General features: G+C 46.4%; 2 long non-coding RNA genes across 2 annotated transcripts in view; both read left to right on the top strand.

Annotated features, from left to right (window-relative positions):
* Positions 1-770: 770 nt before the first annotated feature.
* Positions 771-2,318, top strand: LOC141573056 (uncharacterized). Its single transcript, XR_012498623.2, has 3 exons — positions 771-1,117; positions 1,336-1,456; positions 2,191-2,318. It is a non-coding gene; the product is annotated as an uncharacterized LOC141573056 (long non-coding RNA).
* Positions 2,319-2,732: 414 nt separating this feature from the next.
* LOC109446218 (uncharacterized) overlaps positions 2,733-13,173 on the top strand; it is a 41,903-nt gene continuing 31,462 nt past the window's right edge. The window contains exons 1-3 of the long non-coding RNA XR_016021188.1: positions 2,733-2,874; positions 4,447-4,658; positions 10,185-10,300. This is a non-coding gene — a long non-coding RNA (uncharacterized LOC109446218). The remainder of the gene's footprint in view (positions 2,875-4,446; positions 4,659-10,184; positions 10,301-13,173) is intronic.

Genomic DNA, 13,173 nt, shown 5'->3' on the forward strand with positions numbered 1-13,173 from the left:
GACGAGTTGAGTGACAGAAATACATCCCCAGATCCCCAACTTTCTTGGGAGTCTTCCCGGGACTGACCTGCCTGACAGAGTTCCTAGCAGCACGCAGGAGGTTAGACAGTGGCCTTTGTGTCAGCCTAGGGAGGAGGCCCAGAGGCTCCTGACACTCCCCCGCCCCCAATCCTGCTTGCTTTCCAACCCATGCCCAGGCTGGGAACAGTCAGGGCCAAGGTGCCTTTGCAGATGTGACTTAGAATACATCGAGGGCTGCAGGTTAGAGGCCAAATGGTTTAAAATATGATTCCAGAAGACGATGAGTCCACTGTAAATATTGTTCAGCCTAAAAGTAGTTCAAAATCATTCCTGGTCAAGGTTCTAATCCAAACTGTGGAGAAAGCCTTTTTGCAAGATTCACACATCAATAGTTTTGTAACTAGGCACGAAAACCCGGCAATCAAGGAAAGTTAGCCCCAATAAAGTAACACTGGGAAGCCTTCACTCACCCCACCTCCCTGAGTCTTTAAGAACAGAAACAAGGGAGCAAATGACCCACCACACACACCTCTCCTAGAGCAAAGGGTAGAGCACGTCTCCCAGAAGGACCTGGCTTGAGCTTTATCTGGGAAGAAGTAAGAAGGCCTGGGAATTTCTCTAGGCGACAGTGACAACCTGAGCGGTTGTCTCGAAGTCGCTTGGAGGATGGGAGTGTGGGAAGGCCTGGGGAATCTGTAGGAGGCAAAAGAAAAGAATGTGCTTGTCAAGCTTCTGAAATAGGTGGGAATTACAGCTCCATCCCTCCCCCACGAAACACCCGGCGTATACCTACTTCTCTGCATATTAAGAGGACTATTTATAGTTTTCTACGAATGTTAGGAAGGCAATTCTGGAAAGTGCTACTATTGTTAGATATTAGAAAAATATCAGGCTTGCAATCACCGTTTGCAAAGATCTAAAAGCAATTCAGGCTTCCACAGATCTTTGTTCACTCCCAGTCGGAAAGTTCTGGTTTATTTTTCCAATGCAGCAACAGCACCAAATTCCAGCTAACATCTCTGCTGACACCGAAGAATGATGTCACCAGGCATGTCCGGCCTGCTGAAGTCATGTTGCTGCTGGTCCCACACGCACGGTGAGCCGGGGGAATAAAACCCCAGTGGCTTCTGGGATTATCTGGTGAATCCCTGAGGGTATAAGTGTGGGCTTGTATGAGGGACTGCACACCCCCAGAAAGAACCCAGCTGAAGGGGCTTGATCTTCACACAACGCCTTGATGCTGAAGACCTTCTGAGGGGTGTCGGCAACTTTCTTCCTCTTAATAAAAAATCTGTTCCTCTTAAATACTGGCAGCATTTCCATCGTGGGAGATTGTCCACTTGGGCTTCAAAGCATATCTGTGTGGTTGTTACAGCCTGCGAACCTGGGACAGCAATGATATTAAAGACATCGGAACTTGGGAAAAACCACCAAGGTTTGGCTTTTTCCTTGCTTCACTGGCTTTTGGACAAACTTTGGCTGTAGCATCTTCCCACATCTCCAAAGAGTTGGTGGGAATGCAGGAGGAAAGTCAGGCGAGAGGTCTGAGCTGGGCCCCAGGGGGACGGCACTCTCTTTACCACTCAGTGGCTCTTTGCAGGTGCCTGGACCTGGAGACCCAGGGTTCAGGGGGCTCCCGGCAGGCCCTCTCCTGCCTGTACCTCCATCTCATCGGGAAAATTTTCTGGGACATGAATGATAAGCCTAGAATTACTTCAAACTATAATATTGTATTGAAATCTGGGTTTGTTTGTTTGTTTTTTAAGTGATTAACAATGTGATTATAAATTATGTTTGGTTCTTCCTAAGTTAAAATAGATATGTGTATGTCAGTTAGAAAAGATGAAATTAAATGCAAAACTAAAATAGTAGAGCCGTGAGCAGAGAAAAAGGCACAGGAGAAAGGTAAGGTTGTCTAAATCCTGTGGCCTTAATAATGAAATAGAAAAATGTAGGTGTGAAAGAAGGATTACAGAGCTTTCAGGAGATGGGTCATCAGAGTGGCAGTTAAGCCACTGGCTGCCAGTGCAGAGGAGGCACCACTGCAGCGGAAGGAAACCAGAAACTAGACACTCGAGAATGAAGCCTGGGGCTTGCTTATAATGCAGGCTACCCAAGCATGTGATTTAATTTCATCTTGAACCACCCCAACCCTTTCTTGACTATTAGGTTCCACCAACTGGCACTGTCTGTGGAATTCCTGTCTTCATCCATGAAAGAGGAAGAGAATGACAAAGGCCAAAAGTAATTACATTTTAAATAATCTTAAGCCACCAATTCTTAAATGGGTCTTCTTAATTTCAATGTACCATTTTATAAATACTTGACAATTATCCTCCCCCAAATTCTGCTTCTTGTAGCAGTGGAAGGTTAAGCGACCAATTGTTTATTATTATTTTTGCACATCAGAAATATGGTTTAAGACAGCTAAAGTAGGGCCACATCCTAAATCAAACAAAAATGCAAGTCAAATGTCTTAGAGACCCAGTGTTTGATGTTCCCAACTTCTATAACAAACATGAGTGATAGGGTCCTAGGTTCGCCTTCCCTCAAACTGCCAAATAAAGGCCGGAGGATGGCAGGGGCAAATCCTGCTGACCCAATGCCCAGACAGGTGGCATACTTCACGTGGTGTCTCCTCACCATTCCTGGGAATGGATAACGCCTCCTCATGACAGAAACACAAGACCTGACTTTCTACCTTCCAAACCTAGAGCCTTTTGGACATGAAAACAGAAAATGACAAGAGCAGACAGAAAATGGGGAGGCTTCCTGACTGCAGCATTACAAAGGAGTCTCCCAACGAGAAGACGATTCCCCAGGAAACAGTCACCCCAAGGTTCCCACTTAACAGTGAGTTATTGCTTTAGTGTATTAAACTGTACCCCAGGGATCTAAAGGAATTATGGAAAACTGCCTGATTTACTTTTACAAAGTGATTTACACACAAGGGTGTCATCTGTCTCAATAAATCTGAAGTCTGCACAACAAGCCACTCCTGAGGTAAAACAAAAGCAAGGCAATTTCAATTATACAGTTATTCACCACCACTCCATTCAGCTTCCCTCACAGCCAATGCCAAAGAGGATAAACACAGGCCTTTTTAATTCATTCTGTCACGTGAAGACCTTTTTCTCACGTAGTGTAAGAAAAACCAGGGGAAATGCAATTAAAGAAAAATCCCTCGCTCGCTTTCTCTCGCTCTTTCCCTCCCTCCTGCTTCTCTTTCTCCCTCTCCCTGAGCACAATCCGGAGAAGCTTTGAGACTGGTGTGTTCTCAGACACTGCCAGGGGGATTTCCAAAGGACTGGAAGCTTTCATGCCTATAAATGATGAAACCAAGCATGTCTGACTTTCCACGACCCCTCAGCGTTCCACCTTTCCCAGCCTGTCCTTTGGTTCTGCAATTTGATTCCTAATTGAAAGGTGAATCTCAAGTTCAACGAGTAGGACGGTTTATTACCTCGAAAATGGAAATGATAGCTGAAAACAGGCTTTAAATAAGCTCCGTGTTCTATGGCTCTTGCAGTGAGTCCAACTTCACCAAACTCTTTTCAAATATAATATTTATTGAGGGCATTTCCCAAAAGAGCATTTGCTAAAGTTGCTGCTGCCAGAAGCTGAAAATATAGTCACTTAAAAGCAGTTCTATTTATACAACCTGACAATATTTATGTAACTATTATTGATTGAATGTTCAGCCCATATTCATATCAGCAGTACATCTCACCAAAATAAGAAGGGGTAAGAAGAAGCTGTATGGACTGAAATATCTATCAGCGTGACGGAACCAGGTCTGCATTTAGAAAGAGACGTTGGAAGGCTGGAAATGGCTGCCCAAACAGATAACATCTCCTCTCTATAGTCAATCATAATAAACTCTGATCAAATTCAAAATCATAAGACACACACACTCAGACTTGTTCAGACAAATTACTTCTCTTCCTGTAAACCATTTTTTTAAATCTGAAATTTCAGGAAGGAAGGTATTCTAGTCATTTCAAAATACATTTTTTAAAAAAATGTTCTTTCCTCCCCACCCTGAAATTCTTCTTAATACAAAGATGAAGAAAGACCCAGACGGTGAAGTAGGAGACCCCTGCCTCTGTCCCCTCATTAAGATCAACAATTAGACAGTTATCCACAGACCACAGCTCTGGGAGAGCTCTGGAATCCACTTAAGAAACTTCAGCAACACAGTGCAGCAAAACACCTGAGAAGAACCACGGAGCATGGGAAGTCTCCTCACGGCTTCTCTGGGCCTGCCTCTTCCATTCCCCTGGCCAGCACTGCTCTGCTCTGGGAGGGAGCTCCCCACTCTACAGGGTTCCCCTCACCAGGAAAGGGACAGCAGGGTGATGGGCCAGCTTCCCCGACCCTTCAGGGCAGCGCATAAAGGTTCTGCTTTGTTTTCACTCCACCCAGAAACCAGCAAAGCTGAGACACACACAGATGACGAAGATCAAGGAAGGGCAGGGGCTGCCAGTAGCAGCCACGAAGCAGCACCTGCGGTGGTTCCCAGGGACCTGCTCTGCAGTGTTTGAGTCCCCCAGCAGCTTTTACCCCTGAAGAAACTGACCGGTGGCCAGCACAGCCGTGGAAGACCTCTGCAGATGTCACCAGTTTTCGTGCCACAGGTATTCGCATTTCCAGATGCCAGACCCCTGAATCCCTCCCTGTCCGCTTCCCACCCTGCCCCTACCTGAGCCGCCTCCATGACTGCATGAGTGCAAGACGCCAGGCTAGACCCCAACAGCTGACCCCACCCCAGTGCACACGCCTGGGGCGAGCCCCTCCTGCTGTGCACCTGCACCCCAGTGTTCTGACCCTGTCGCCGGCCTCCACTGCCCTGCACTAACCCACGGGGAGACCCTGGAGCCAAAGGAGGGCATACGGACAGCCAGAGTCCCCGAAACTGCTTGGGGGCCCAGGTCTGTCCCTGTCTCCTGTCCCGGGCCCTCACCACTGAGCTCGCCAGCACCTAGCCCCTCTAGCTGTGCACCTGCGTGCCCCTGGCCCAACCCCCATGGCAAAATCCTACAGCCACAGGCATACGTGCCAATGGCCAGGGTCCCTGCAGCTGCTGTGGGCCCAGCTCAGGCCCTGCCTCCTATCACTGGTCTGCACTGCAGGACTTACTTGCAACTAACCCCTCCGGCTACGTCCTTGCACCCTGCTGGTCTGACTGCCATCACCAGCCTGCACCTCTGTGCACCTCTATGGCAGCCACATGCGTGCACATTGATAGCCAGGCCCCTCACAACTGCCAGGGCACCCACAGGGGGCCCTGGGCCTTGCTGCTGGCCCTGCCCCTGCCACCATGTGTGTGTCTGCAACCAGCCCCTGCAGCTGGCCCCGTAGCCAGGTGTGTGCATACCACCAACTCTGGCCACCACAGCGGCTGCCCTGTCTCTTGCCACTGGACCTGTAGGTGCTGCTGAGGTCCCCCAACAGCCCGTGCAGCCACTGTGAACCCCCTGCCAGGCCAGCCTTTCCTGCTGGGTTTGAGGGCGCTGGAGTTAGCAGGGTGCCTAGCATATACCGTGTTTCCCCCAAAATACGACCTAGCCAGACAGTCAGCTCTAATGCATCTTTTGGAGCAAAAATTAATATAAGACCTGGTCTTATTTTACTATAATGTAAGACCAGATCTATAATATAACATAACATAACATAACATAACATAACATAACATAACATAACATAACATAATATAACATAACACCGGGTCTTATATAATATAAGCCCAGATCTTGTATTAATTTTGCTCCAAAAGATGATTAGAGCTCATTGTCCAGCTAGGTCTTATTTTTGGGGAAACACAGTAGTATATGCTTCATAGGCAGGTATCTGACACAGGTCATACCAACTTGCCCAGGGGAATGGCTCCAGGGCCATAAACCAGCCCTAGTGGCACTATCAAGAAGAGCACCCAACGTGGAATTTACTGTCCCCAGGTCTCCCTCAAGGCCCTCATCTCATGTGCTTCGCTGACAGTCTAGCTCACCAGGTAAATGGCTTAGCAGCAGCAGCTGTATTGTAGCCGGGCTCTCCAATGAACAGGATGAAGCACAAAATCAGAGTTTTCTGCAGCTCAAGCAGACAGGAATGATCTCGGGGGCACAGAAGAGCAATTTCCAGCCCCAGAAAATCACACCATGGACAAGGGTCGAGTTGGGGTAATGGAGGAATCACAGCAAATCCATCTCAAGCCCAGGTGTAGTGCCAGCTGATCAGCCATGGGCTGGGCAATCCAGAAATAAAAAACCCAGCACGACCCACAGCCTGCTCCGGGACCGGAAGCTGCCTGTTCCTCAGCTGGCAGGAGTGATGTCTGTTGGTGTGATTTCAAAAACATGAGCAGCCCAGGTGAGGTGACCAGTGACCATCCCGGAAAAAGAACAGAGGCCACGTTTCAACCCCAATGCTTGCTGGCCTTAGCAATCTGTCTCCGTTTAGAATTTGGCTTAAAAACTCACATCTTGGGATGCTTGCAATTTTTTGTTTGCAAGGTGTTGTTTGGTTTGGTTTTGGTCTTGACAGAAGCAATTCCAGATTGTATAAACGGTAACCAATACTAGTTCCCAGGCTTTTTAAACATCCCATGCACAGCAGTGGAGAAGGCTTGTCACATAGGGTGGAATTAAAAAAGAAAATCTCAAAAGCTCTTGTTCATGAAGACTGTTTTGAACGATACCCTGGGCATCTATCGCACATAGAGGTGATTAGAAAATATGGATTTGTTCACTGTGGGGTTTGTTAAGTGACTACAGAGTGATCAAATGTAGCATCGGGATGGCCTCTCGTTACCCACTTTCTGATATGATACGATAAGTACGCCTGTCAGTTGTACAGCATTCTGGCCCAGAGTGGTTAACTGATTAGCAGGGAATAATCAGATAATCTTGGATATGGGAGAGCTGACAATTGGTGTGGACTTCAAAAAGAAATTGCAGCAATGTGAAGCAGACACAAAGATGGCAAAACAAAAAGGCAGGGGGACTATTCTGAGTCAAATACTTTTCAGACTAAAAGAGACATGAAAGCCAAAGGCAATGTCTGATGAAACCATTTTAAAGCTATACATGACATTTTGAAGACTCTTGTGGAATTTAAATAAGGGCTGTCCGTTAGATATTATTAATGCTCGTTTTCTTTGGTGTGACGATAGTGGGGTTGAGTCAGAGGGTGTCCTTTGTGGTGGTTGCTTGTCCAAGCGTTTAGGGTACGTGTCATGATGTCTGAAACCTACTTTCAAATGGCTCAGCAGAGGCATCATACATAGAATACAAAGAATATGCGGTCCAGAGATGAGGAAAGCAGGCTGCAGTTTTCTTACAGGATAGAGTATATTCTAAGAACTCACCTGGGCTGGGTTCTCACCTTTGTTCCTGGCAGTGGAGATAAAGAATGCCTGATGGTTTGACTCAGGCCTGGGAATGAATTTAGTGCTGTAACGCTCACGAACCAGCTAAGCAACTTTAGGTGCCAGAAGTAAAGGCGCCCTCCTGGGAAATGAGAATTCTAATTGTGCCTTTAAGGGCACCGGTGTTGCTCACTCTTGTTTTTATTTCTCAGTCTGAACCCAGAGTCGGTCTTGTTTCAGAAGAATGTTGGTCAAAGTTAAGACCAATGCCCTAGATGCTTTGACAGTGGCCCCAGGCAGCTGTGACTATTTCCAGTTGAAAAATATGAAGCATCCTCTTACAATTCTGAGGATGGATTTGGAGCAGGAGAAAGCAAGTTATTTCCAGAGTGGCTCTCCATTGCTCTTACGTAGCAGGCGAGTTTTGGGTGCTGGAGCCCAGACATCTCCCTTCCTCCCGTTTGTGCACAAACCACTGTGCCTGATGGACATAGAGGAGAAAGGGCTGAATTTATTCCTGGGGCCAGGACTGAGACCCACGCAGATATTGAATTTGAGCGCTACCCGTGAGGTGGTGCCCTCTGGTTGCATCATGGGTGGACTATGTCAGGAATAAGTCGGGGCCACCACCAGCACTGAGATTTGAGAGAAAGGGACTGAGTCTCAGAAACTCATCTTGCAAATATTAGATAAACACTCCGTTTACACCACCGGATGGATGCCCACCAACTCCCCAAGTAGCTACATAATAAGCACTGGCCCAGAAGGGGACACAGACGTGATTTTGTCGAAAGCAACTTGGTTGAGTCAATGATTTCTAAAAATAATGATGATAATTTGGTTGAAAATGAACAATCTCTAATCGCTGTTGGTTGTTTTCTTTCTTTTTCTTTCCCCCCCAAATATTTGCAAATTGTGTGTACCAAGGGGCATCTTTGAAACCTTTTATTTCTCTAAGCAATTTTGTCTGTTTTTCTAGAATTTATCCAGTTGTATTCCTCTTTTTCCACCCTCTCCTTTATTTCTAATTTATTTTCATCCAGTTATTCTGGCTTTGTGTTGGTTTGTTACAGCCAAGGTTGAAGCAACCAAAATGTTCAACAATAGAAGTTTTGTGGAAAACAATTCAAAAGTCTAACAGTGGATTGCTTAAATAAATTATAAAAGGCTTTGTATTCTGCACCAAGACATTAAAAATATGAGTTGGTAATTTGTGCTATTCAATTTTGCCCCGTTCAAAAATTTCATGAACACGTTGGCGGATGAGCAAAGCAGGTTAAAAATAAATTAGGGGGAAAAATGTAAACCCTGAAAAATTCCAGATAATTTTTTCCTATTTTGTCATATATGGTTTAGAATTATTTTTATAAAGTCAGCTGACATTCATTACATTAAAAGAGGCACAAGCAAGCAAAACAAAGCTAATAATGATGGCAGTATTTCTAGCCATCCAGTGACAACCACTGTCACTTCAGTATGTTCCCAACTGGATGATTTTCTGTGCATTTGATCAGGTTTTTGCCTCCAACTCTCCACCAAAATGGCCAACAGCGTGGCTACATTCTCAGTCCTCGTTCCCCTTGACGTATCTACCAGACACGGATGATGCTGTCTCCTCCTGGAAGCAGTTTCTTCACCTCGTTTTCAGAACCGCGCAATATCCTGGTTCTCCTCTGCCTTCCCACGCTGCTCCTGCTCATCTCCCTTACTTCTCGCCGTTGTCACGCTCCAGCGCTCAGTCCTGGGAATTCCGTCTCGATGCCCTCAGGCAGTGTTTTGCCTTAAAAATACCGATTTTTCTATGATGCATTCATTTACTGATTCAACACATATTTACCGGGTATCTATTAAGTGCCCAGCACCTGTTCTAGTCACTGATGATTTTTTTTAAAAAAGAAAAGACAAAAATCCCCAGTCTTCATGGAACTTCTATAGCAGGAACATTTGCATGGATGGGGAGGAAGGCCTGGAAAATTGCAAAATAAATGTAAAATATCACATGTTAAAGAGTGATGCACTGGGTTGAATGGTGTTCCCCCAGAATGTGTGCCAACCTAGGGCCTCAGAATGGGACCTTATTTGGAAATAGGGTCTTTGCAGATGTAATTAAGAAGAGGTCATGTCATGCTGGACTAGAGCCTATATTCTATGATTGGTGTCCTTATAAAAGAGTCATGTGGAGACAGAGAAACGGGGAAGAAGGCCATGTGAAGAAGGAGGCAGAGACTGGAGAGGTGCAGCTGCAAGCCAAGGAACGCCAGGCTCGCCAGCAGCTGCTCTAAGCGGGGAGAGAGCAGGAAGGTTTCTCCCTCAGAGCCTCCAAAAGGAATCCATATGCCAACACCTGGATTTCAGACTTCCGGCCTCCAGAACTGGGAGAGAATAAATTGGTTCTTCTCAGCCACCCAGTATGTCGTGATGTGTGAGAGCAGCAACAGCCTTCAATAAATGAGAAGAGACACATGTGCTTGTTTCATTTTTGCAAAGATGGGGTCATGCTACACCGGAATCATATACCGTAATCTCTCCCAGTCTCAGGATACAGAAGGCGGGGTCTTGATCCACTTTCCATCTGTGAGCCTGACAGCTGTAGCTACTGCACAGGTGTGGAGAGCAGTCCACTTGCTGTGCCCTCATTTCCTGCACCCATTGAAGTGGCCCCACTCCATCATGCAGGGGACCAGGGAACCGGGAAACCTTAAATCAGATAAGCCAAGAGCCTCATTTCAGGCACTAGCCCTATAGCTGCCACTGGATGGAGTAACTTGAATGTCTTCTCTTTTCCTTCTGGTTGCAGGAACGGTGAGTGCAGCATCCAGGCAGAGAGGTCCTGCAGGCAGAGAGACACTGGACCGAAATGCAGAATAAAGGTTGAGCTGAACTGACAGACCTGGGTGTCTGTAGCCTTGAAATGTGAGTTGATGTCCCAATGGCAGGAAAAGAAACTATGCAAAATAATAAATAAAGCAGAAATCTGGGTTCTGGTGAACGGCAGGTAGGGAACCTGAAGAGGGAGGTTGACAGACGTGATTCATGAAAATTACGTGGAGGGGGCGGATTAGGCTCAAAAGAAGGAAGAAATTATGTTCACGCTAATTAGTACTACAGGGGAAATGAACCTAATCCTTGAGTTTTCAAACTTATTTAGATATTTGTTTTGAAAAGCTCACGTGAGTCAGCAGAACTCATAAAGCAGATAAGCTCTGACCCGGGGGTTGGCAGGGTTGGCAGACCCTGAAGGACCTTGGGGGCGGCTTTGATCCCAGCATAGTGTGGGAACTATTGGCTTTGTTATCTCATTTATTTAACGGTGAAATTGAGGCTTAAGTTTGGATTTAATTTTACTTAACTAAAAGGAGGTCTCTGTGTCAGATTAGATCCTGTCCCAGGCGTTGTTTAATGAAAACATTCAATAATTTAGTGGACTCTCAAATCTCCCCCTTCAGAATCTTATGCTGAAAGGTCTGTCATGTGATTGTCCCACGGCCTCCAAGCTCCCCCTCGCGTGTTGGTCTTTCCCCCCTTGTTTCCCAGGGGCACTATCAGTTTCTTCAAATTCAAAATGTTGGCTTTTCCTGCCCTCTGTCCTCTGAATCCAGGCTCCCTCGCTTACTCTCTCCTAACTCCAAATTCTCCTTCATTACACCTGAGCTTTCCAAGGGGAGAGATGGTGCTTTATGATGCCAAACAGGATGGGGCCCCAAATAAGTGATGCGTGCGTTAATTTGGCTTAAAAACAAGACTGTTGGGAAGGAGGTGTAAATGGACAGGGAAGAAAATAGAAAGTTTATCAATGATAAGAAAGCAAGAGAGAGAAAGAGATCTATGAGGTGGTTGGATATTATACATTGAGATTAAATTTGTGTTTATCGTCACTGTGACTTTTCCCCACCTGTATTCCAAGTAGGTAGCCGGGATGGTAGGGAATAAAGTGGGAACTCCTTCCAGGCAGCCCCCTTCCTGGCCTGTGTTCTTCTTGAGGGGTTTGTGTCAGAAGTGAGGAGAAGTAGAAGCTGTGAGGAAAAGAAGAGAAACGGCCCTCGTTTGGGCAGGGCAGAGGTTGTTGGGCTGCCCAAGTTGTGGAATGTTAGGTGGGACTCTTCACTGCAACTACAGAACCCAACTGAAAGAGGCTGGTGGTTAGAGAAACCGTAATGGCTCCCACAACTGCGGCTGTAGCTTCTGGCGTGGCTGAATTCTGTTGCTCGGAAGGACTTGGTCTCTTGGTCGCTCTGGTGGCTCGGCTGCTCACTGAGCTGGCTCCTTTTTACGTCAGATTCTGTCATGTAGGATAATCCCACTTAGTACAGAGTCTACAGCGGACCAAGATGAAACCCAGCAGACAGAACTTCCCAGGGAGGAATCCTAGGCACTGACTGTCATTGTTTCGGATTGGCTTAAAACTTGGTTCGGGAGCTGTTAGTCACGTATTAACCCCACCTATTCTGGGGTGGTTTCCTACAAAGAAATTGAAGGGCTATTGCTGGAAGAAGGGGAAATGTATTGGGCAGGCAAACATATCAGACACCCACTTCCACCTATAGGGACAAAGTCCGTTTGAGGGAACGGCTGCAGGGACAGCCTATGTGGACTTTCGCTACAGTGAATCTCCACCTAGGACCTTGCCAATAATGTCTAACTTACCTCGGTTAGTTACACCCATTCTCCAAAGGTCAGGCATGAGTGTTAACATAAAATGACATTTTACAGTGGGTAAAGATGTGGGTTTTTGTTCAGATAATGTCATTCATCTAAACTGCTGGCTGACAGGTATTTCCTATTAAAATAGTACTGCTTTATTGTTGCTCTTCCTTAACTAATTTTGTTTTCCCGAGATACTTTTTTTGTCGAACATTTTCCTGTTTTTAGTGTTTTCATGAATGGCAGTTCCCTGCCTTACAATATCTGTCCTTTAAAGAGGGCAGCCTGAGGCTCCCAGAGGCAAGGTGAGCTGCTCAGAAGGTCACGCAATTAAGAAGCACGGAGATTGGGACCGAGGTTGTCTGCTCTCTAAACTGTCTGAGATGAGGCCCCAAGCCGGCTTGGAGTTCGGACCCTGGTCCTAGTCTTCTTTTTCTCTTCATATGAACTTGCTGATAATTTCTCCATGCTGAATTGTGTTTAGCAGCTAACATCGAGGGAGCTGATGCCATTTGATAAAATGGCAACAGCTCTATTTGATAAGACCAGCCACAATTTATTGCTGCGTTAACCTCTCTGTTGCTGAGGCAACCAGTATCCTGAATTCAGACTTGGGCTATTTCAGTTAAGTTTAAAAATTTATTACCTTACAACCACTCAGCCCATCGCTTTGCTTATGTCCCATTCCTATGAGTCACACTGACCCCATAAGAGTCGCCTCTAACTCGAAATTAACTAAGACCTGTGGCTTGGGGGCACATGGAGAACTGGGATAAATGTGTTGTGACTCATGCTACGAGTGGCCTGCTCATCTGGCTGTGAGTACTCCGAACAGAACGGGCTGAGGGACCCTCCACGCTGGTCTTTCAAGGAGCCTGCCCTTTATTGCACCATCACAGGTCACAGCAGCCTGGGCAAGCTTAGTTCCCAAGAACTAGACAGGTCCATGGTTAATTCAGTAACATAAAAGCGTTGCTGGTGTCGTCGTGGGTTAGTGGAGAAAACAAGCGCAGAAACAAATCCACTTCGTAAAGCCATCCTCAGAATGGTTTTGGCTTCATCTTCTTCCTTGCTGCTTCGGGGAACATCAGGTCCTTTTGCTGTTTGGTCTTCTTAGTTAACTGCCCCTGCTCTCCCATCACCAC

This window comes from Rhinolophus sinicus, chromosome 4, assembly GCF_057876585.1.
Source record: "Rhinolophus sinicus isolate RSI-liver-muscle chromosome 4, RSI-T2T, whole genome shotgun sequence".
NCBI lineage: Eukaryota > Metazoa > Chordata > Mammalia > Chiroptera > Rhinolophidae > Rhinolophus > Rhinolophus sinicus.